This window comes from Choloepus didactylus, chromosome 12, assembly GCF_015220235.1.
Source record: "Choloepus didactylus isolate mChoDid1 chromosome 12, mChoDid1.pri, whole genome shotgun sequence".
In the NCBI taxonomy this organism is placed as follows: Eukaryota; Metazoa; Chordata; class Mammalia; order Pilosa; family Megalonychidae; genus Choloepus; species Choloepus didactylus.
This window is the reverse complement of record NC_051318.1, coordinates 5,627,558-5,651,982: the sequence shown is the minus strand read 5'-3', so window position 1 is coordinate 5,651,982 and position 24,425 is coordinate 5,627,558. Positions and strand designations below refer to the sequence as shown.

The following is a 24,425-nucleotide window of genomic DNA, read 5'->3' as shown; positions in this document are numbered from 1 at the left end:
ACAGTCCACACACAAGACCACTCTCACTTCTGAGAGTACAATTGCAAGTCTGGAGGTGCCTAAACCATCCTCAGTTTCTATAATTCATTAGAAGGACTCATGACTCACTGAAAGAATTACAGTCATAACTATGATTTATTACAGATTAGGGATACAGATTAAAATCAGCCAAGGGAAGATGCACACAGGACAGAGTCCAAGAAACCACCAAATGTGGAAGTTCCCGTGTCCTCTCCCCGGAACCAGGATGGAATTATTTTCTTGACACTGACGTGTGGTGTGTTCACGGAGCACTGCCAACCAGGGACGCTCCTCTGAGCATCGGTGTTGAGAGTCCTTGTAGGCTCCATCACGTAGGCACGGTGGATTGCCAGGTGGCTGATTTCAGTCTCCAGTCTCTCCAGAGGTCTGCTGATACTGCATGACCCCACCCTAAGTCACAGTATCCCAGTACCTAAGCTGAGGCTTTTGTGAAGAATAAATTAAATCAAGTACATGAAGGGCCCAGCACAGATTTGATGTACAGTAGACCTGGGATACAGGCCATCATCTTTCTCTTCAGTGGGCATGTTGCCTCTAACAAGTGCTAAGTGTTAACAAAATAACAGATAATATACCAAGTGCTGGGGATAGAAAGATAAATATGACCTGAAGCCTGCTCTCGGAAGACTTACATTCCTGTAAAAGGAGATAGATTGGTAAAGAGACAAAGTGTAGCAGACATCTGAGCCATTTGTTCCATATTTCCAATCTGAGATGCTTCCTCAAGGGGATCCAAAAGAGTAAAGAAAACTTTGGAGAAATTATATAAATGATTCCTTAAAAAATATTGCTTAAGGTAACGTGATTATCTGAGGGTGGAATAACAGTTTCCTTAGGTGGTTTCCTAAATCTGTTAATTTCTCCAAATGAGACATGTTCATATAAAAGTTGTTCACATTTATACTGCAATGAAGCAAAGAGCAAACACAAGATCAGGGTGTCTTGAAGGAACATCTCAATCCTACTCCACTGAGTTCACAGAGATTAAAATAAAACCTTGCAAACAGTCAGATGGAGGCAGAAAATGGAAAATGGAGTCATAAAAGCCCAGAATACCAGTTGCACCTCAGTGACTCTTTCAATATCAAGCATCCCTGGCATTGGGTTTGCAGAAGTCCACGTGGCTGTACCATCAAAGCTAGAAGCTCCCTGGGAATCACAGCGCACTGCGTAACAGTCAACAAGACGTGCAACACGCAAAGGGAATGCTGGAGTCTGAGGAGCCCTCTGCCCCTCTCCTATTCTGGTGGCCAGGGCTTTCCTCCATTTGCAACTGCAGACATGATTTCATTCTTCTCCACATCTGCTTATTAGCCAATTTTACCTTTTTTTTTCTATCAGCTCTGAGTCCAATTTGCCCCTATGTACAGCTGCCCTTATAACAAAGGTAAGACTTCTATGTTCACCAGGTTTCGAAAACGTAGACATGGGTCTTAGAGCTTACATTCAAAAATGTATTCTTTCTTTAAAAGTTTTGTTCTAATAGAGAACAAAGTACATATATGGCTTGAGCTCAGACAGACCAGAGTTCAAATCCTTGTTATCCTAATTATTAGCTCAGTGGTCTCGGGCAAATGATCCAAACTCTGAGCAAAGTTTTCCCAGATATTCTATAGTTTATGGTAAAGATAATGAGTAAATTACATGAGATCACCAGAGAGTCCAGCACAAAGCAGACACTCTTAAGGATGCCAGTCAGTTGTTATTCTAATAAAGGGTGACAGTTGATCCTATACTGTGCCAGTTTGTTATGTACCCCAGGAAAGGCCATGCTCTTTTAATCCAGTCTTGTGGATGCAGACTTATTGTGGATGGGAGCTTTTCATTAGGTTGTTTCCATGGAGATGTGACCCATCCAACTATGCGCGAGACCTTTTGGTTAGATAATTTCCTTGGAGGTGTGACCCTGCCCATTCAGGGTGGGTCTTGATTAGTTCACTGAAGTACTTAAGAGAGCTGAGGGTTAGGGTCACAGACCCGGACACTTGGAGACACTGGGAGACGCAGACAGAAGGATGTTTGGAGATGCTAAGCTAAGAGATGAAGCCCAGAGTTTGCCTCAGAGAAGCTAAGAGAGGACCTACAGATGCTTAAAGAGTAATCTCCTGGGAGAACAAACAAAAATGCACAGAGGTTGAGAGAGACAGAATCCCAGAGACATTTTGGAGAAAGCCATTTTGAAATGCAACCTGGGAGCAAAGGACCAGCAGACACCAGCCACGTGCCTTCCCAGCTGCAGAGGTGTTGCAGACACCATTGGCCATTCTTCGGTGGAAGTATCATCTTATCGATGCCTTAGTTTGGACACTTTATGGCCTTAGAACTGTAAACTTGTAGCCTAATAAATCCCCTTTATAAAAGCCAACCCATTTCTGGTATTTTGCATAACAACAGCTTTAGCAAACTGAAATATGTACCATAATAATAAGAGTTCACCCCCACATACTGTCTAATATGTTAAGTTGTGCAGGCAATCAATCGGTCAGGTGATTTCATAAATACTTTCTCACTAATGGTTATAATATACTGCTTACTGTTTGAGAAACCTTTGTTGAGAGAGATCAAATGTTTTGTGTAAATGAACATATTAATTTTCACAAAAAGCCTCATGAGGGAGGCCATCTCTATTCCTGTTTTATAGATGAGGAAACTAAAGCACAAATTGGTTAGGCAATTCACCCAAGACGGGAATGGGGTTTAATCCTGCCCAGTTCCGTAGCTCACTTGGGAATTCTGTCCTCCTCCACGCTTGGGTGGGAAGGCTTGCAGACCCACTGGCTTTGCTATCTGGGAACACGGACATTTCAGAGCGGTAAGAGTCCCCAGTCGCCATCTGAGCCTTCACAGAGGGACGGGAGCTTTCTCTGAGGTCTGAAGCATCACTGGCACGGCCCCCCTGCCCAGCCACCCCTCCCTGGCCTCTCCTTTCCCGCTGCTGGAACATTCCTCACCTTTTGTTTGGGAGGTTACCTGAGGTCGCAGCACTTCCGTGGGGCGTGGGGGCCGGTTGGAGCCAGTCCCTCCTGCCACCTGCCAGGATGACTGGTGATTTCCCCTTTCCTCTCACCCCACCTCAGCCATTAGCTGTGCAACGTGGACACAGGGTTGATCTTGTGTTTGAGAAGCCAGCAGGGGACATGGCGAGCTACTGCTGCATTAAAACCCTACTGCGGGTTTGCTTGCCAGATTCGCTTTGGGAATTGACCTGGGGCAGCAGGTAGGTGAGCTGGGGGAGAAGGAGAGGGTAAGATGGGAGCAGGCTGCCCAGGGCACTGGGGACACCTGCCCTCTGGATTCCAGGTAGAGAGGAAGTGGCCCAGCCACCTTGGGCAGGGGTTACCCACCTGGGCGGAGGTCACAGATCAGACATCCACAAAGCAAAAGACTATTGTTTGCTAAACAGAAAATAATTTGAGGTGAAGGGAACCTCAGCTCAGCTTTTGGCATCATCCACTTGGAGTTTGCCCATCGTCTTCGTGTTTGGTTTCAGAGGGCATTAACCAAGCATCTGTGGTCTTCTTATGTGGGTTTTGGCCTCTTCACCAAAGAATTAATAGCATTTCAATTATCCGTCATCTAACAGTGCAAAACACAAAGTAGGTATTCAATAAATATTTAATAAATTATATTGAATGAAGCATGAAAATAAATTATAGCTCCACTAATTCAAGACCAGATGAATTATTTAGCAAAATCATTCACACTGTTTCTGATTGAATGCTTCTCCAGAGCCAATTATTTTTTATAGTCCGTTACAATTGAAAATGTATTTTTTTTCCAGCAAATATATGTGATTTCCTAAATTATGGCATTTAATACCAGAAAGCCAAGCTTCACTGACACTTTCATGAGCCTGAGATATCAATGCCAGACATAGGACCTTATTTAAACAAACAATAATCAACTTAGTCACACAAATGGCAGCACAGAGCCTAATGTAACCAATCTGATCATTTTAGCTCCCTGCTGTTATGCACTTACAGTCTGTATTTTACTTTATCTAGAGCATTTATCTATATGTGTGTATAAAGACCTCCAGAAACAGATACGCAATTGTGTTGTAAAGAAACAAAGGAAATTGTTAAGTCACAAACGTGACCGAGAATCTCTAGAATTTGTCATCACAGTAATTAATTCAGAAATACCAAGAATTATAGGCCTTTTGATGCAGGAACTTTTGTCAATAAAATAGAGAAACTGTTAAATCTTTGTAGGCAGGTAAGAAAATGTGGTTCCTGCAGACATGTCTGTTGAAATTTTAAACAGTTTAATGAACTTCAAAGAGAGCAAAGATCCACTCTCAAGAGCACTGAAGTTATTTCATCTGCTGTGGAGATTCAGTGAATGACTTATCAGAGTCCCCTGAACCTTTAACTCTGGGGTCCTCACAACCGGCTCCCTTGCCGGCCAGCCTGGCCTGTAACTGTGGACACCTCCTGATGATGTGCGGGCTCTGGCGGCCCAGGAAATCCCCCAGAGGCTCTGCTTTTAATTGTGGATGGATTTTCCCTAGGGGGCCAAGGGCAAAGGGAATGAAGAACGAGGAAAGGGCAGGTTCCCCGAGTAACCTCGGGCAGCAGTGAGCATTGAGGTGGGCATTGGGGTGGGCAGCGGACAGGGCGGTGAAGGCAGAAACATCTGGGGTTGAAACCGGCTTCCTGGAAGTGTGTCTGCAGCTAAGCAACTCCCTGAGCCTCAGTCTGGCCATCTGCGAAGGGGGGAGGACGCAGAGGCAGAGGTGGATGTTCCGGGGCTATGAACACCCTGGGTCCCGATTTTCAGGCCCCGTGGAGAACACAGCCGGGTGCAGACCCTCGGAGTGGCAAGTGGCGGGAAGTCCTGCGTGATGTTGTCATCACCAAAACCTGCATAATGATGGCAGAGCTTGAGCTGGGGAATGCAGCGAATCTGTGACTTGCTTCTCGCCGTGACCTCTGCCCACACCCCTACTTGCTGCCTCCGAAAGCACCTGGTGGTGGAAGGGGGCGAAGGGGGGAACGTGGGGAGAAGGGAAGGGGGCTGCGGGAAGGCAAGGCCTCGCCTCAAATACCTGCTCGTCTTTCAGCACGAGCTTCATTTTCTCTTCTTTCAAAGGATGTTTGCTTCAGGTACATGTTATGTGGGTTGAAAATGTCAAAAAACGAGAAAGTAACGATGTTTCGAGTGTTTAGAGTTAGCAGCGATCCCCGCAGTTCTTTGCAGATGCGCAGGTCCTTTAAACTCCACCGGACCCAAGCCCCACGCGTGTTTTTGAAGCAACTTCCATTTGCACTGATTTGTGCTTAAGTGAAAAAGGACTTTATCAGCAACATCTATGCCATCATTTTGATATTTTAATTATGTATTGCTCTAATAGTTTCTAGAATAAATGAGTTTATTAAAATAGACTAAATCAAAGTGCATGTTGGCCTGAGCTCAACGCGATGCGAATTCCGATACAGCGTCACATATCTGGGGTAGTTTGAGTGAAGGGACACACAGCAGAACTTCCAGGCATCTGCTCCTTGCTGTAATTAGACCTCATGGCAACGCCATCCCCGGGAGGCTCAGGAAGCACAGCCCTTCCCCGCTGGAGCTCCGCAGCCTCATACCAGCCTGGGTGTGGGTGTGTGCGGTGGTGACCAGGCGGGGGACGCCCAGAGCAAGGTGAGAAGGCCCTGCTGGGCCAGGCAGCGAAGCAACGAGGTCCTGGCGGGCAGAGCGGGCAGGGGCAGCCTGACTCACGGATGCCGAGTAACCACCCACTCCTGTGGGTGGGCCATTCTAAATAGGACCTCCTGAAGATGGCATTTCAGTTAAGGTGTGGCCATTCCACCAGGGGTCCTCCATCCAGAACCTGGAGCCTTATCCAGAGAAGGCTGGAAGTGGGAAGAGCAGACACAAGCTGAGAGAGACCCCATCCTCGGGGGCTTCCGGACAAGGCGAGCAGACGTCAAGGAGGACACACAGGCTCGCTGATGCCTTGAGCCTGGCGAGTGGCTCCTGCAGCCATGAGATGAGAAGTTCCCGTTGCTGTGCTCACCAGTGTGCTCTGTCATGGCGGCCTGGCAAACCCAAACACCGGGCAATGGTCCACTCTCACGGTTTCCAACGAGCAAGGAAACCTGGCTCAGGCGCGTCTTAGTCCGGTCAGGAATCTCCCCCAAAGTCACTACTCCCTATTCTCCCCAGAGAGGAAAGGCCTGAGAATCGTTTCCACTGGAGAATGAATTGTCAGTGGGCACAGCTCGTTGGGGACAGGGGTCTGCAGCTCAAGAAGTGCATTAGCAGACACCACCCTCCACACACAGTCGGGGGGTGACACGGCATCCGAGGGAGGTTTCCATTTTCCAAGCACTGAGCAGATCTAACTCATTTCACATCCTATCAATCCTGAAATATAGACAATCTGCATTTTAATGATGAGAAAAGTTAATCAAAGTAATAAAAGAAGCCCTGCCATATCTATATATCTAAAAATAGCTATATCATCTTTATGTATCTATATATCATCTATATCTATATCATCTCTATCATCTGTCTATATCTATCTATCTATCATTACCTATCTATCATTACCTATCTATCTATCTATCATTACCTGTCTATCTATCAATCGATCATCTGTCATATATGGGTAGAGCCTCAATGGAAACTCAGAAGTTTCTGGTTCTGGTTTTATTGTTTGTTAAATCTATTTATGTATGATTTTGCTAGTAATTTGGCAATTTGGGGTAATTTGAACAATATCAGTAGTCAAACTGATGATTTATGTCCCAGTAAACATTGTAAGGCCTGAATGAGCTCCCTTTCTGCCTATGTTTATTTTTAAAAATCAGGCTTTCTGGCAGTTTGCTCACTTATTAAAGTGTAGATAGAAACCATGTGCATATTTATTAGGCTGTTTTCATCAAAGCTGCTGTTTCCAATGAAGCCACACACAGCCAACGCCAAATGATCAGATTATTCACGTGGAAATCATAAATGAAATCCACAGATAATCTGCAAACTGCGTTTTAGCCAATGGCTTTGGTGTCTTTCCTCAGCAGAGCTTTCATGAAAGCTGGCAAGGGCTGATCGGAATTTTATATCCTCTCCACCCTCCGGTGGAAGCGCTAATAAGCGATGAAATGGCTAAAGCTGGGCACACAGAGCAGGAGGGGTGGGGGAAGGCGCAGCAGCCCCCCAGCCTGAATAATCGGCGAGTGGTAGCCCCTCCTCACACAAAGAGATTTCCCCCTACTCTCCACGAGCCGGCCAAAGGCTGTGAAACCCCAATGTTCTACGATGTTCCACTTGCTCTCAAATTGCTCTACAGGCTGTGTTATGATGTTAAATCAAATCCTGATTTGCTATCGCTGCCAGTCAGACTTCCCTGGTAGAATTATGTATCTTTAAAACATATTTCCATGGCAACTAGTTTAAAAATCTATTTGATGATAGAGCCTCTTCCATTAGGGGAGCCAGAAAACCCAAGGGGCCTTTTGTGGGGGCTCTCCGGGCCCAGAGGGCAGCGCTGAGGGAAGTGAGGATACGGGAGAGGTTGGGAGACGCCCAGCCCGGGTCCCCACTGACCCTCCGGCGAAGGGGAAAGCTGGCTGCGTGGGTTTGTGTGTGTCGCCATGAGATGTCCACACGGCGAATCTCCTCAGCCTCCTTCCCCCACTTCTCCAAACCCAGCCTGCGCAGGAGTCCTACCTCCAGCTCCCCCCAGCTTTTCCAGCTCTGCCTCTGCTGCCAAGGTCATCGCTGCAGAGGGAGGGTCCAAACCCCGTCTTCTCCAGGGAAAAGAGAAAAGAAAAAAAAACAAGCAGTGTGCTTTTTCACTTCGACGTGGCCTTTTCTTAGTTGCCACATCGGCCTTGGGTTGAGGCCCGACCCAGGTCCCTGGCATCCTGAATAAGTCTATTGGTAAGAGAAAGCGTGACTTTCCTGCAGTGGTGGCTGTTAGGACAAGACCTGCCATCACCTCCCCAGGGCTCAGGTGGGACATTAATGTTTCTTAGCAAGTCTTCATTTCCAAAGAAGTCAGGCCCGTCCCCAGGTCTGCTCTGCAATCACCTCAGGATGTAGAGCTAAGTGTCTTACTTCTAGTTTTCTCAAAAAAAAAAGGTAAACTTTTGGCCAGAGCTGGGTCCCTGTGTGGATTGCATCGACAGCTGGAACCCACAGGGCTACCTGACTGCAGCTTTAGGGACATCCACCCAAAGGGAGCCCCTCTCCCCCACCGTGACGGGGAGTGCCCCCTCCTTTAGTTAAGGCATCATCCTCTAAGGAAGCCAAATGGGCAGCGCATCTGCGAGCAGCAGCTCTTTTTGAATTAAGTCAAGATGGACATGAAATAAGCAATGAATAAATACTAGCATCCAAAAATATGCCAATAGATAAGGAAAATATCACCATGGGAAGCAGATACAGCTTCTAAGGTGATAACATTTTGCTGAAGCGGAATCAGAGGATAGAAAGATCCAGAACTGAAAGAAGCAGGTCCTGGCTGAGTCCCCCCCCCCAGGCAACACTGGGCGTGGAGGGGGGCTCCAGGGTGGGTCTGCTGGGGGTGGGAATGCTAATGCTCTCACAGACACCATGCAGCATTGAGCTAGCACAGGGCCTCAGCACACGTCACACTTCGCTCTGTGGCTGGCGTCCATAGTAGCCGTCTTCAGGATGAATATTGATCACCACCCCAGATCACTCAGTCAGCAACGTTCATGGATGATTAATAGAGTGGCCGGTGGGAGGTCTATTCATTTAATGTGCGCAGACAGCGAGCGCATGGGGAGCCCAGGGCTCCCGTCTCCCTCACAGAGCAGCACCTCCGGGACCCTTGGGCTGCACGGGCATCCTCTGTGCTGTTTAGAGTCCCTGAGAGCAGTGGCCACGTCCGTGTGTGTGACCTGGGATGAGGCTCTTTCAGGAGCAGTTTAGGCAAAGCAGAGCATAGCACTAAAACATCTATAAGGGAAAACTGAAATTTAGGGTGCCCAGGAAACTTGCATTAACTTGAAAAAAAATCCAGAATTGAAATAACACAGAAGGAACCACAGTGAAACCCAACTTTGGATGACTGATAAAGCCTTTATTAATTGTATAAACAGCATTTCAGGGTGAATGTGTATATTGCATATGAGAAAAAATAGTTTTAAGTAACTTCTAGATTTTAATTTCAAATGATTGATATTCCAATTATGAAGCATTCTGTTTTTGAACAAGCTATTCCTGCTGGTTTGTCAAAACAAGTCTCCCGAGAACATTTATGGAACAGTATTTGGTGATCTGAGTGGAGCGCTGTGTACCCTTGCGGAGTGGGAAACTAAGGGTTGAGAAACGTCCGGGTAAATGAGCTGAGCCAGGGAAGGGGGTCTACCTGGAGCTAAGTTATGTGGGTTGATTTTTCAGGAGCTTTCAGCTGGAAGCAGTACCCTCTGGGGCAGGGGCTGATGGCGAGGACAGAGGCCTTTGTCTTCAGGATCAGCTTCTCTGGCCTGGCCTCCTGGGTGTCATCCGAAGGCTAAGGAGAGAGGGGCTGCAGGCAGAACCTGAAGGAGCATTTTCAGTAGTGAGCTTATGAGGCTTTGGCAGTTTGTCTCATTAAGTGACAAAGTGGAGGGACTTCAATGGAGAAACGTCTTCCTTCTTCATGAAGCGCCCACGGTTTCAGCTCATGGACGATTCTGGAGGGAAGGACGGGGTGAGTGCCCTTTGGGGGGAGTCAGGACATGCTAACGAGCACATCAGCGGCATTACTGCGGAGCCCTAGATAAAACCAGGATGGAGGACAAGGAAGGGCCTGGGGAAGGGGCTCTGCAGTGCATGGGGGCAGGAGCGGGGAGGATTCAGCCAAAGGAAAGAGGCGTTATTTACATCCATAAGCTGATACTGCCACGGAGAACTTGAGCCACATCTGAACATAATAAAACTAAATTTCTTTAAGAAAATCTTGGGGGTGAAAAGAGCATAGGCTTTAGATGAAAACTCCTTTCAAATCCTGGACTTTGTCCCCTACTAGCTGTAAGACTCTGAGCCAGTGGCTTACGTGGCCAACTGCTTTGTGGCACCAAAGCCCATTTCCCCTCCCTACTGAGCAGGCAGAGACCTCATATCCCCCAGGACCTCCGCAACCAGGAGTGTCCATGTGACTGAGCTCCAGAAAATGCAACAAGGACAGAAGTGATACATGTCACTTCCAGGGATGGTCCATTAAAACTTCTTATGTCCAGAAAACTTGCATTGATTTGAATGTCAATCAGGAAACCGATATATAATTCGGGAGGGGCCAGGCTGAACTCTGTTTAGGGATAACCTATAAAACCTATATTAATCGTACAGTGTTTTTAACAGCAACATAGAGGATTCAATAGAAGACTGCAAGTCCCTAAGGGGCGCTGAGCCCAGGACCCTGACTAAGCACATGGAAGCCATTCACAAACCAGATACATTGATACTGGATTTAGGGTGAGCCAGAAATGAGTTCTCCTTGGCTTAAACCACTAGGCCTGGGATGTATGTAAGAGTGCAGTTAGCATGGCTTACTTTAACTAACCCACCTGAACTTTAGCTTCTACATCATTGCTCCCATCCTCTCCCAGCCCGAGACCTCTTGACTCCAGACCTCAACCTCCATGGCTCTGTCTTTGAAGAAATTTTTCCTTCAATTTGTTCCTTGTCTGTCCCTTCCAGTCCAGATCGGCAGTATCTCTGTCTGTAAACAGCTCGCAAAAATCCTGTTGACTTCACATGAAGCACACAGGGGTCAAAACCGTCAGACAACAGGACTTTCCACAAATTCTTTCTCAATAACTCCATCTCCAATCCTGGCTTGTACTGAAATGGTTGTTGGGTTCCATGTTTGGTTAAATCCTCACATTGAGCTATAGCTTCTGGGGTTCCACCCCCTGGAAGCCTGGAATTTTCCAAACCATCAGTTTCTGGTTTCTTTGAACCCAAGAGTTCAGTTCTAAGTTTATCTCTGTCCTGTCACATTCTACTATAAGCTTCAAGTAAAAGCCAGGCTACTTCTTCTATATTTTGCTTGGAGATCTCATCAGCTTAATATTCCAGGTTGTTGCTTTCAAATTCTGCCTTCCATCCAACACCAGGACTCAATTTTGCCAAATTTTCTGCCACTTTAAAACAAGGATCACCTTTCTTCCAGTTCACAATAACACATTCATCATTTCTGCTCAAGGCCTCATCAGAAGTATCTTTAGCACCCATATTTCTACCAACAGTCTCTTCAAAGCAGTCTAGGAATTTTTTATCACGCTCCTCACAATTCTTCCAGAATCTTCCCCTTATCCATTTAAAAAGCTGTTCCAACATATTTGGTATTTGCAAACTCAGCAGCACCCCACTTCTCTGGTACCAAAATCTGTTCTGATTTGCTAATGCTGTCAGGATGCAAAACACCAGAAATGGATCAGCTTTCATAAAAGGGGTTTATTTGGTTACACAGTTACAGTCTTAAGGTCATAAAGTGTCCAAGGTAATGCATCAATAATTGGGTACCTTCACTGGAGGATGGCCAATGGTGTCCGGAAAACCTCTGTTATCTGGGAATGCACGTGGCTGGTGTCTGCTCCAAGTTCTGGTTTCAAAATGGCTTTCTTCCAGGATGTTCCTCCCTAGGCCACAGCTCCTCTTCAAAATGTCACTCTCAGTTGCTCTTGGGGCATTTGTCCTCTTTTCAAAGCTCTCATCTGCAACTCCTCTCTCAGCTCCTGTGCTTTCTTCAAAGTGTCCCTCTTGGCTGTAGCAAGCTCACTCCTGTCTGAGCTTATATAGTGCTCTAGTAAACTAATCACAGCCCATGCTGAATGGGCGGGGCCACATCTACATGGAAATTATCTAATCAGAGTTATCACCTACTGTTGGGTGGGTCACATCTCCATGGAAACAAAACCAAAAGCCCAAGGACAAAATTTACAATAAATCTAGTTAACTAGGTGCCTCTTTTTTTTGTTGTAGAAGGGGCTTCCAATCTAATCAACACTAATATGTCTGCCCCCACAAGACTGCATCAAAGAATATGGCTTTTTCTGGGGGGACATAATACATTCAAACTGACACAATCATTTAAAAGGGAAGAGTATTATCTAACATGCAGTGTAGTTCGAGAATTAACTATAGGGTCTGGTACACAGGAAGGGCTAAATAAAGAGTAGATATCGTTATTATATAACCTCTGAATCAGGCTTTCCATTTATTTAGATAGCTCTCCCATAATTGGTGAGTTAATACTTTTTTTTTAATTTGAGAGAAATAAGTCATTCATGAAAGCTAAAGCAGAGCCACAGTCTTAGAAAGGAGGAAAGAATAACTTATTGAACCCCTATGAGAATCAATTGTAAGATATGTGAATTTGGATTTCATTCTTAAGTTCTCTGAGCCTCAGTTTCCTCATTTGTAAAACAGGGATAATATGTGAGGATAAAATGAGGCAGCAAATGTAAAAGCATTCCATAAACTTCGAAGTTCCATAAAAATGTATCATGTTATTATTATGGATTTCCATTTTAGACCCACAAAAATGAGTGGATTTAATGCAAACATCATCTTCCCTAATAGTATTTGATTTTCCACTGGACTCCAACACTGGTGCTTTTTATTGTAATGCTTTTAATGTGGGTGGGTACAAGTTACTGACATCACCTTTCCATTTTCTAACATATTTGAGTTGATGAACTAACTGCATTAATGTATTTAAAATGCCCCATTTTCTTTTTATTTTGAAGGAAGAAAAAAGGCATTGCTAACAGTAAGGCATATATGTATGTACATACACACACACACACACACAGGCAAACACACACACATTTACACCCTCCAGCTGGATCTGACAGTTGGAGAAAGGAAGACCCTGGCTTCCCTCTGGTGCTGGAATATCCTCTGGAGAGAGAGGCATGGCAGCCGGAGATTCCTTAGGGTCAAACCAAATCTTGGCAGATGTCAGTTAAGAAAGCTCTAAGGTGAGTCTTGGCTCTACTTTAAACTTTTTGGTGCGCTTTTCTTTAATTTTACAACTTATAATCTCTGAAAACTCCTCATATGAATGTTGTTATTGTGAATTGAAGATTATCCAAAAGTCAAGTCTTCCTGAAAGAGTGACTGGTGTGTTCCTCACGGAGCACGTCCCGTGTGGAGGCGCCTATTCTCTTCGGGTTGAGGCCCTAACTTCTTAAAGGGGTCGAGGAAACTCTGCGTGGGTGGTACTGAGAGCTGTCTGCAGGACAATGTGTGTAGGGGGGCACTTTCAGTTATAATTCAACAGAAGTTCAACAAAAACGCATGGTGTCTTCACCAGTAATGCCATGTGAGTGTCACGTGCACCCAGGTAGGGTGTGAGGAGGGAGCGTCATGTCTGTGTTTTATTCCCCAAACCCACAATCCAAGTCTCATCCTGAGAAAACACTGAACTCAGATCGAGGGACATTTTACCACACACCTCACCAGTATCCTTCAAAATTGTCAAGGACATAAGAAACGAGGAAAGCCTGAGCACTGTCCCAGAAGAGGGGAGACTAGGAAAACTCGACAGCAACATTCAATGCAGTATCCTGGAAGAGGAGAAAGACGTCAGAGGGAAAGCTCCAAACAACCCCAGAGTCTGGTTAAGAGGAACATACCGATGGCGGTTCCTTAGTTCTGACAAGCACACCACGGGAATGCAAGATGATAGCGCTAGCGGCCTAAGCCTGTGAGGGGTGTATGGGAACACTAGACTACCTTTGAAATTTCTGTAAATCTGAAGTTATTCCAAAATTAAAAAAACAAATATGTATTCATAAATAAGCTTTTTATTTTATTTTACAAAAGTATTTTATATTGTATGTGCATGTGTGTATTTCTGTATCTATAGCTATAGCCAGAGAGAGAGAGGAAAAAAGAATCTATTCTGGAAAGATTTGGGTGGCAGTATAGTTTTTCTATCTCTCTGAATCCCCACAAACAGACAAAGCAACTTGATAGCAAAACCAAAAGCCCAAGGACAAAATTTACAATAAATCTAGTTAACTAGGTGCCTCTTTTTTTTGTTGTAGAAGGGGCTAGAGGCAATAACTTACCTTCACCTTAGAAAGGATATCTCACATCCTGCACCACTGGGTTCCTAGAAATTTCATGGAGGTGGGAGGCCCCTGAAATTTTGTTAGATTTATCTCCCACCCTCTGACATTGTAATTCAGCCACTTGTGCATTGAGGCTGGGTCTGTTTTTCAGAAATCTTGAGTCTCCAACTTCAAGAAATAGGAGTTTCTTTCAGGGCACACAGAAGCTCTCATGTCCTCCATGAGTGCTTGAGCTGGGAATTTGAAGCCTTGAGCCCATCCTTTTCTCTAACTGTAACCAACATATTTAGGAACAGCTAACCAACATCATTATACTTTTTAATCTCATAATACTCTCTTAAGGTGTCAAATATCCTGTTGCTCAGAACCTTGCCTTCTATAAACATTTGAGGACCAGTACCCAACGGCAATATTTTGCATATCTCTATTGCCAATTCAAGCCACGGACTCTCAGTGCTATCTTCATCACTGGAAATGGAGTCATTGGTGGCTTTTAGTTTAATCCGATTAGAGAATCAATTCTAAAAACCCCAGAATCAACTGAAAAATCTTATCCTTAAGATTCTGTTTCTATAGGACCACTCTCAGTATTAAAAGACTATTAGTCAGGGTTCTCCAGGCAAACAAAACTAAGAGTAAATACTATGAGATTTAATAGAAATTGGCTCACACAACTGTGGGGATTGGCATGTCCAAATTCTCTGGAGCAGGCCACAAGTTGGGAACTCCACTGAAGAAGTTGGCAGGGAAAGAAATTGTTCTTTCTGACTGCTGAAATCATCAGTCTTCCCTTTAAGGCCTCCAAGAGACTTTCCTTATTGCTGACAGCAATCTCCTTTGTTGCTTGTAGATGTAATCAGCTGTAGATGCAATTAACTAATTAATGATTTATACCCATGAGATGACCTCACAATAACAGTCAGGCCAGTGCTTGCTTGATCAAACAACAGGACTCCATAACCTATCCAAGTTGACACATGAACTTAATCATCACACAAGCTAAACTGACTTTCAGTTATAAATTGCCAATGTGGTATAAACATGCAGGCCATTGTTTCCATAAGAACTTCCTGGACAATCTCCTAGAGAGTAAGCTTCAGACAATAAAATTTTCAAGAGATGTTAACATAAGGACTGGTAGTGAGCAATAAATATAGTTACCTGAATAATTAAGATTAAAGTAGGACCAAGAAGAAAAGAATGTCTAATTGTGATATGCTTTGACAACTATACTACAACTATAAAAATATGAGAGGGGAGACAATAAAGAGAATAAATGAAACAAAAATCTGTTTTCAGAAATTATAGTGATGGTAGTGGTTTTAGTGTTTTTATTGTGATGTTGTATATGTAATGTAAGATGAAACAATTGAGTAATGTTGGGATATTCTAAGTCTCTTCTATATTAAAGAAGTTAATTAAAAACCTGATAGTCTTAAATTTTAATTGGAAATATCAGAATGATCATTTGGGATATTTTATCTTTTGCAACATTTATCTATTTTTCTAGTTATCCACTAAAATAGCATCAAAAAATGACAAATCCAGGAGCAGTGGACATCTCTTAGTGCACAGATTGTGGTCCTGAAATATCATTTCTCACTAAAAGAAACCAGGGCTTTTTGGATAACAGCTAATTCCAGTTCTGGGGCAGGAAAGATACAAAATGATCCTACAACATCTTTATTTAACAGATCAGAAGGAAACTATCAAAAAGATTACAGCTGGTCTAAAAGACTCAGGAGCTAACTTACACAGCCTTACACTGGCTAAAGATGAGACAATTTGTGCTTCAAAAGAATAATAGCTACAAAAGTTGAAGGCCATCAAATATGAGTCCATAATGATACAAAAAAAGTAATTGGTCATCTTTAGAGAATGATAGGAAATAATTTAAGTTCATTTTCTTGAAAACTGGTAAATAAAGGGAAGTATAAACTACTTATTCCCATTCTCTGTATGAACCATACCAATGCATAATCAGTTGATAACAGAAAGTGTCTATAAAATTATTCCAACTAATATAATGAAATAAAAGAATTAAAAAATCACCATTTTACAGCATTCAATGAATTAATGGATCTAGGCGTTGAGCATTAACAGCTACTAACATCCTCAAAGGAGAGACAAATAGATATTTGGTGCCTCAGGATGAAAGAACACACCATCACCTGTGATTACGTCAATGGTTGTTGAAATTGGGCTAAATGATAGGCAGAATAACGTCTCCCAGAGATATAGCCACCTGCTAACCCTGAGAACTTGTGAGTGTGTTACCTTACAGGGCAAAAGGGACTCTGCAGGTGTGACAAAGTTAAGGATCTGGAGGGGGAGAGATGGTTAGTGCTGGAAAGATGGAAGGTTGTTGCCAGAGATGGGATGCATGAAATCAGTATTAGGGAGGGTTTGAGTTGGTGTACGCTTTCTCAACAGAGATTCTCCATGAGAAGTAAACCTAAGTGCCCTAAGGTATTTAAATAGGTAATGACCTAATTTTACACTATGCATCCAGAGTGGCATCAGCCTTACAAGAACCATGTGAGGAAGATGAAAAGTGAGGGTCTGGGGCTCTTGGGGGCATAAAGAGCATGATAAGATGACTCCAGTGGATTTGAGGCAGGTGAAGCTAGCAAAATGGTGAGTGTTGGAGAAGAAGAAAGGTGGATTTACTCCTGATGGGAGAACAGGAAGCCTGGATGAAGTGTGGTCTTAGATCCATTTGGCCAGCCTACATGATTACAGTTTTAAATTTTGGAGGATCATAGACCCCATGAAGAATCTAATGAAACCAAAAGAGCATCTCCCAATAAAAATGCATATAAACTCTCAAGTGTGAATATAGTTTCAAGTATGGGGTTTACAAAGCTAAATCATCTACTTGCCTGTCTCACCCACACCCATTGTGGATCCACGGATTCAAGTTGAGAAGGCATGATTTAGACCCTGCTTTTTTCTCTCACAGTATGATTAAATGGCATATGCTGATTTGTTATCTTTCCAGGGAATCTTATCTGCATTTGAACACAGACATGTTGAAGACAAAATGTAATCCAAAGGTACCATATTGGGTCAAGAAGAGAGCTGGGCTGACAGATGAGGGTCCCTTAAAGCCCACCTACAGTCAGCTGTCCACACCGCCTATGCCAATATGCAGCATCGTCATTTAAGAAGAACCTACGTTCACAGGGTACCTTGCAGGGACTGTGCAAAGCAGCCACAAACAAACTGGTCCTGCTGCTGAGAAAGGAAAACTCGAGACCCAGGGGTCAGCCAGAACAGGTACCTTCTAGTCTCACCTCTGTTTCTGTCCCTCCATTATGACCTGGATTGCATCATTTAATCTCTATATTTTTATCTTAGGGCCCATAAAATAGGAATCATAATTTCTTCCTCCAGGGAGTCCTGGGGATATTGGTGTGAATTCCAATCAGAATGACCCGTACCAGAAGCACCTGTCTCCTCTTCTTTCCCAAAGTCCTTGGCTGAGCGCAAGAGGAGGGAGAAAAAAGCAGAGGCCTTTGCTGGGAAGAGGGTCTCAGAAAGTCCTCGAGGCTCCAGACCACGTCCAGCCAGGGAGAGGAGAGAGGAACGATCATCTGGGACTTGCTGTAATGGGCTTAAGTCTTTAGAAGATACACTCTCCTAAGACAGCCAAGGCCCAGGAAAGCTAGTTCTCATATTTCAAAGGCCAGAGTTGATGGAGCAATCTATGAAATGTTATGTTACATATAAATAAGAAATGAGATCGTCTCCGAGAAGGTATCTTGGGAAAAGCCAGCTTCCGTGTCAGTGAAATGAAATTAGAATTTTGTATTTTAGGAGTTTTTTGCACACTCTGGAAACCAAGTAAACAGTTTGAAATGCTTTTCCAAAAATGAGAGCTGTAGTTTTTTGGGGCCCTCAGTTAATAATTTGGTTTTTGAATTAACAATGGAACATCTACTCATGCTGATTTTACACTTTTATCATATGTTAAGTCATATTTTAATCCTGTGAACTTCAAACAGCTAAAGAATTCAAACTGCATTGGGTATTTCACAAAACTTTTAAAGGACGTGATTGATGATTGTTTTCTAATTTGGAAAAATACAATTTGCATTTCTTCATAGGTGTCAAGGTTAAAGAGTCCTTTCATTTGTCAGGATGATAAACTTGGTTTGCAAAAGGTTACAAAGGAAGAAGCAAATTGGTGGATTGACATTTTAATCTAATTTAACACAAACGTAATTACAGGTATAAAAATCTGAAATGGAAATAAATTAGAATTATGCTCCTGCCATTTTGGATTGTATTTCTTTGGGGAAAAAAAAAGTGAACCTATTGACTTGAAGGAGAGGATATAATTGGGCACGGATATATGTGCTTTTATTAACCTCTCTAGGTATTGGCTTCCTGATTCTTCTCTCCTAGTTCAGTTGGCAAATAAACAAAAAGAATCAGAACACTTCGTGTTGCTCCTTCTGTGTTTTCTTCTTTAATTAGTTGTACTTGTTTTTCAAAAGCAGCACACCTCATGCAGGCAGAGTTTATTGGCCTTTGGCACCAACAATCTGTCATGTAGATTCCAGATCAACACAGGAAATCTGTCATGGAAGGCATCAGGGATTGCCGCTGAAGGGTTATCTCTTCTGTGGACAGATGGGCTTCTCCGTAGGAAAGTGGAATTTTTATTTCAAGGTCAGAGATCCTGGATTTCTTCAAATCAAAATCTCTCCTTATGCAGGAAGGAACAAAATTCCAGACTGTAGGTGTGTGTGACAACGTTAATGTGTTTGGAAAATGCAAACACAATTAAGTATCCCGTAAGTGCTAAGCGCTGTGCTATGCAATTTATATTACTTTAGGCCTTACGGCAGTCTTACGAGGTAGAGCTGTTACCCCTGTTTTGCAGTAAAGAACCTGAAGTTCTCTGAAAAGTTAATAGTGCGCTAGTAACCGGTAGCACTGGGATTCTAACTTCCGTCTATTGTACTAAAATGACTTAATAATCAAAAGAATCTATTTATCCATCTGTTCGTCATTTATATCAATCACGTATATATACACTATTATATAAGCCATCATATTATACACACCATATGTTTTCACATCATATATAGATGTTTATATTCTATACCGTACATATACCAAGATGAATCTTAGGCATTAACATCAACAACAAAAATGACAGGAGCTCCAGTTATTCAACATTCGCTAACAGGATTTCGAAGGCAAGTGGTATAATTTCACCTTAAGGCTGCATTTGCCTGGGAACTCTTTGGCTCTAGCTTGCACAGGGTTTGGGGTGAAACAAAGCAAAAAGGAACCAGTAAGACCAGGCAGAGCCCAGAAGCAGCTGTGGAGCCACTCTGGAGCAAGGGGGATGCCTCCGTCTGCACTCGGCTGCAGCCCCCACGGAGGGGAGGAAGGTATGGCTGGAAGGACGAAGTGTGATTAATATCCTGGTTTCTGCCTTGACACCTCATTAAGCTGAACCAACACCAGTCAATGTGGGACTTCACCTGAAGATTGAACCACTTTCGATTAAATTCATGCCGTCTCAGCACTGATGGGCTTCCTAGCAATAATTTCCAGACACCCAGCCTGTGCAGACCAGTGAGTGCCAGATACTTTCCCATCTTTGAACCTGTAATTTTCCTTCTGGTGACATACGTGACTCTGAGCTTCCCCTTTCCACCACATTCACACACCATCAGCACTGTTAGTTATTCTCTCAACATGCTACGTCCATTTCCAAACGTTTAAGTTCACCCTAGTTGAACATTCTGCTCATAATAAGCAACCGCTCCCCATTCTTTAGCTTTGTTCTATATCCTGGTAACTTACTTTTCATGTATATGAGTTTACATACTATAATAAGTTCATATCAGTGAGACCCTGCAATATTTGTCCTTATGTGTCTGTCTTATCTCAGTATAGTGCCCTCAAGGTATCTTCATCAACCCAGTTTTTTAAAGATGGTTTTGTTCACACACCATACATTCCCTCCTAAGTAAACAATTGATAGTTCCCTGTATAGTCACGTATTTATGTAATCACCACCATCGCCACTATCTATATAAGGACATCTCCATTTCTTCCACAAAGAAGGAGGAAGAGTCAAAGGAGGCAGAGAGACAAAAGAAAAAGAAGAGAAAGAGAGAGAGAGAAAAAAAAACATAACAGCTGGAAAGCAACAAAAGGAAAGATAGCATTAACCTAAAGTAGAATAAAGAGTCAGACAACATCACCAATGCCAGAAGTCCCATACCCTTCCCCTATCACCCCCCGCCCATGCCCATATGCATTCAGCTTTGGTATATTGCCTTTGTTATATTAAAGGAAGCATAATACAATGTTACTGTTAACTGTAGTCTCTAGTTTGCAGTGATTGTATTTTCCCCCCAATCCCACCTTATTTTTAACACCTTGCAATGTTGACATTCATTTGTTCTACCTCATGTAAAAACGTATTTGTACCTTTTATCACAATCATTGAGCACCCTAGGTTTCACTGAGTTACGCAGTCCCAGTCTTTATCTTTCTTCTTTCCTTCTGGTGTCCCACATGCTCCTAACCTTCCTCTTTCAACCATATTCACAGTCATCTTTGTTCAATGTACTTACATTGCTGTGCTACTATCTCCCAAATTGTGTTCCAAACCTCTCACTCCTGTCTTTTCCTATCTGTCTGCAGTGTTTCCTTTAGTGTTTCCTGTAGAGCAGGTATCTTGTACACAAACTCTGTCATTGTCTGTTTGTCAGAGAATATTTTAAGCTCTCCCTCATATTTGAAGGACAGTTTTGCCGGATATAGGATTCTTGGTTGCTGGTTTCTCTCTTTCAGTATCTTAAATATATCACCCCATTTCCTTCTTATCTTCATGTTTTCTACTGAGAAATCTGCACCTAGTCTTATCAAGCTTCCTTTGTATGTGATGGATCACTTTTCTCTTGCTGCTTTCAGGATTCTCTCTTTGACATTTGATAATCTGATTATTAAGTGTCTTGGTGTAGGCCTATTCAGATCCATTCTGTTGCAGGTATGCTGCGCTTCTTGGATATATAATTTTATGTCTTTCATAAGAGATGGGAGATTTTCATTGATTATTTCTTCTATTATTGCTTTTGCCCCTTTTCCCTTCTCTTCTCCTTCTGGGACACCCATGACACATACATTTTTGCATTTTGTGTTGTCATTCAGTTCCCTGAGACATTGCTCATATTTTGCCATTCTTTCCTCTATCTGTTCTTTTGTGTGTAGGCTTTCAGGTGTCTTGTTCTCCAGTTCCTGAGTGTTTTCTTCTGTCTCTTGAGCTCTGCTGTTGTATGTTTACATTGTGGCTTTCATCTCTTGTGTTATGCCTTTCATTTCCATAGATTCTGCCAGTTGTTTTTTCAAACTTCCAATTTCTACCTTATGTATGCCCAGTGTTTTCATTATATCCTTCATCTCTTTTGCCATATCTTCCCTAAACTTTTTGAATTGATTTAGTATTAGTTGTTAAATTCCCATATCTCAGTTGAAGTGTAAGTTTGTTCCTTTGACTGGGCCATAACTTTGTTTTTCTTAGTGTAGGTTGTAGTTTTCTGTTGTCTAGGCATCTGGTTTCCTTGGTTACCCCAATCAGGTTTTCCCAGACCAGAATGGGCTCAGGTCTTGGAAGGAGGAAATAGTATCTGGTTTCCCTGAGGGTGTCTTAGAAGACTGATACACCCTGTGAGGCCTCAAGTCACTGTGCTTTTCTACTCAGCAGGTGGCACCTGTCAGTCTGTAGCTCCAGACTGGTGTAAGGAGGTTTGGCCCGTGGCTACTTTCCCCCAGGTTCTGGGGTCTGCTTCTGAATGGAAGGCGGGTAGTAGAGCTTGTCACACCCTTCTTCCTCTTAGGGAAGATACACGCCCTAGGGAGAGGTCATTTACATTTGAATAGTCTCTCTGCCTGTGCTATCTCCATGCTTGTCTGGGTCAGAGCACTGGGAACTGAAAATGGCTAAGGCTTTCTCCACTGAGCCGAAAACAGGACAGAAAGCCCCCCTTCTAGGACAATCCACAACCACCCTCAGTATCATCCATCAGCCAGAGATAGCACCTGGCCCTCTGGGCTCTCCCTTCCTCCCAGAGAGGTCCTCCAGCTCTCCAAGGTCAGTCGTCACCAAAAGCCTCTGTCTGCTTTTTGGGGATTCATAGCTTGTATTGAGCAGTCCAAGTTTGTTAATTAAAACCTCAGTTGGAGATGGGCTGAGCTATATTTGCTTGCTTGGAGAGTGCTGCTCTCTAGCACAGTGAGGCTTTGCAGTTTGGGCTGCCAGTGGGGAGATGAGGCTCTCGGCTTGGATCCGCAGTTTTTACTTAGATTTTATGTTGCGATCTCAGGCATTCCTCCCAGTTCAGCTTGGTGTATGATGAATGGACAGTCATATTTGTCCCCCTGCAGTTATTCCAGATTACTTACTAGTTGTTCCTGGTTGTGTATTAGTTGCTTCAGGGGTACTAACTAGCTTCCACTCCTCTCTATGCTGCCATCTTTTTCCACCTCCAAAATGCTCACTTTTAAAGATGCAATCTCCTACGTATTTTCTGGTAACATGAATCTAATATCCTCTTTGCAAATTCCAGATGCTATTTTCCAAAAAATACAAGACTCTTGTCAAAATCCTGATATCATTGTCAAGTAAAATATCCGTTACTTCTCTGTTTGAAATATTAACTATAAAATTCTAAGAAACTAAGATAAGTGACACAAATGGCTCTGTATTACCTAACTCAGTGGTGGTAGGAACAACTTAAAAATTGTCATTATGTAAACCACATACATGAAATTTTGGTATACATATTAGCTTATAAAAAGCATGTTTCATTTCTTGTTATATCACCCAAATTTCAATCATAATACTTTTAAGCTTCAGCAATGCTGTAGGGCAATATTCAAAGAGCTTGTAATTTAGTTGGGTAGAAAAGGCATGCATGAGTGAAATTTAAATAATAATGCAAGAAAATAGTTAAACAGATGTTAGAGTTCAAGAAATATTTAGTTAGCCTCCATATGGACACAATTTATAGCCCTATGGGGGCAAGATGCAGAAATAGATGGCAGAACCTGTGCTACATGGTCTCACAGTCTGGCGCAGGAGACAAACAAGCATATAATTTAGATTCAAGAGAGATGCTGGCAAGAGCTAAAATAAAAGTTATTGCAGAATGCAATGGAAACGAACCTTGGAAACATTATGCTGAGTGAAAGAAACCAGACACAAAGGAACAAATGTCCTATGATTCCACTTATGTGAAGTAGCTAGAACAGGCAAGTTCATAGATACAGAAATAGATTAGAGGCTAAAAGGGGTGGGGTGGGAAGTTATTGCTTAAGGGGTACAGGGTTTCTGTTTGGGGTGGTAAAAAAATTTTGGAAACAGAGAGTGTTGACGGTGACACAACATTGTGAAGGTAATTAATGACCCTGAATTGTACACTTAAAAATGGTTGAAATGACAAAATTTGCATTATTTATATGTAACCACAATATTTTTTTGAATGTAGTGGAAGCAAGAGGAGTAGTGAGAGTCCCGTTTCAGGACATGAGAAGACGTGTGGAGGAGGGAAGGTTGCTTTGGGAGGGGAAAGCCTGTAGCCCAGGCAGGTCCGGACTCCATGAGAGAAGGACGTCAGGGAGAATAATGCTATGAGAGAGTGAGCCGCCATGTAGACTTCATGGGCCAGGCTGAGGAGGGCTGGCATGAGTCAAAGTGAGGGAATCATTGAAGGTTTTAAATCAGAACAACGGCATGGCTGGATATGCTTGTGTGGGTGTAACTCCAGTCCAGGCTGTAGCCAAGGAGACTAAAGGTAAGTCAGAAAATCTGAGATCCAACCTTGGTTCTAACATTCTTTCCATGACTTTGGTTCCACTCTCTCTGGGCTTCAAAATGGGACTATCATCCTGACCCTGTCTTTCTCGCTGGGCTCTAGTGAGAATGAATTTAGAATAAAGCACGGTATGATTATTGGGACCAAATTTACAAAGTAGAGAAGCATTGGTAACCTGGACTGGGCAAAGCAGAGTAAGACCAGATAATTTATTCATTCACTGTGTTCTTTCTATTTACCCAATATTAGAGATTTCTGTTGGAAGGGGTTAACTTTACTTCAAGAGTAGCATTTTTGGACCACTTTCTTCCACTTCCTGATATCTTAATGAATAACAGCAGATACCACTCAAGTAGTTTATGTTTAAATCATTTCCCCTGCTTTTCCATTAAAAATCAGATGAAGTATTTTACTGTATTAAAATGAGAATAAATATAAATATTTCTTATCATATGCAAATCTATATTATGTGAAATTTATCCTGAATCTCTGT

General features: G+C 43.0%; 1 long non-coding RNA gene across 3 annotated transcripts in view; it reads right to left on the bottom strand.

Moving 5' to 3' along the window:
• Positions 1–3,332: 3,332 nt before the first annotated feature.
• LOC119507112 overlaps positions 3,333–24,425 on the bottom strand; it is a 50,642-nt gene continuing 29,549 nt past the window's right edge. For 2 of the 3 annotated variants that reach the window (XR_005211138.1, XR_005211139.1), the window contains exon 3: positions 14,725–14,947. This is a non-coding gene — a long non-coding RNA (uncharacterized LOC119507112). Of the gene's footprint in view, positions 3,619–14,724; positions 14,948–24,425 lie in introns of those variants that run through there. The other variant, XR_005211140.1, reaches the window with a different exon arrangement.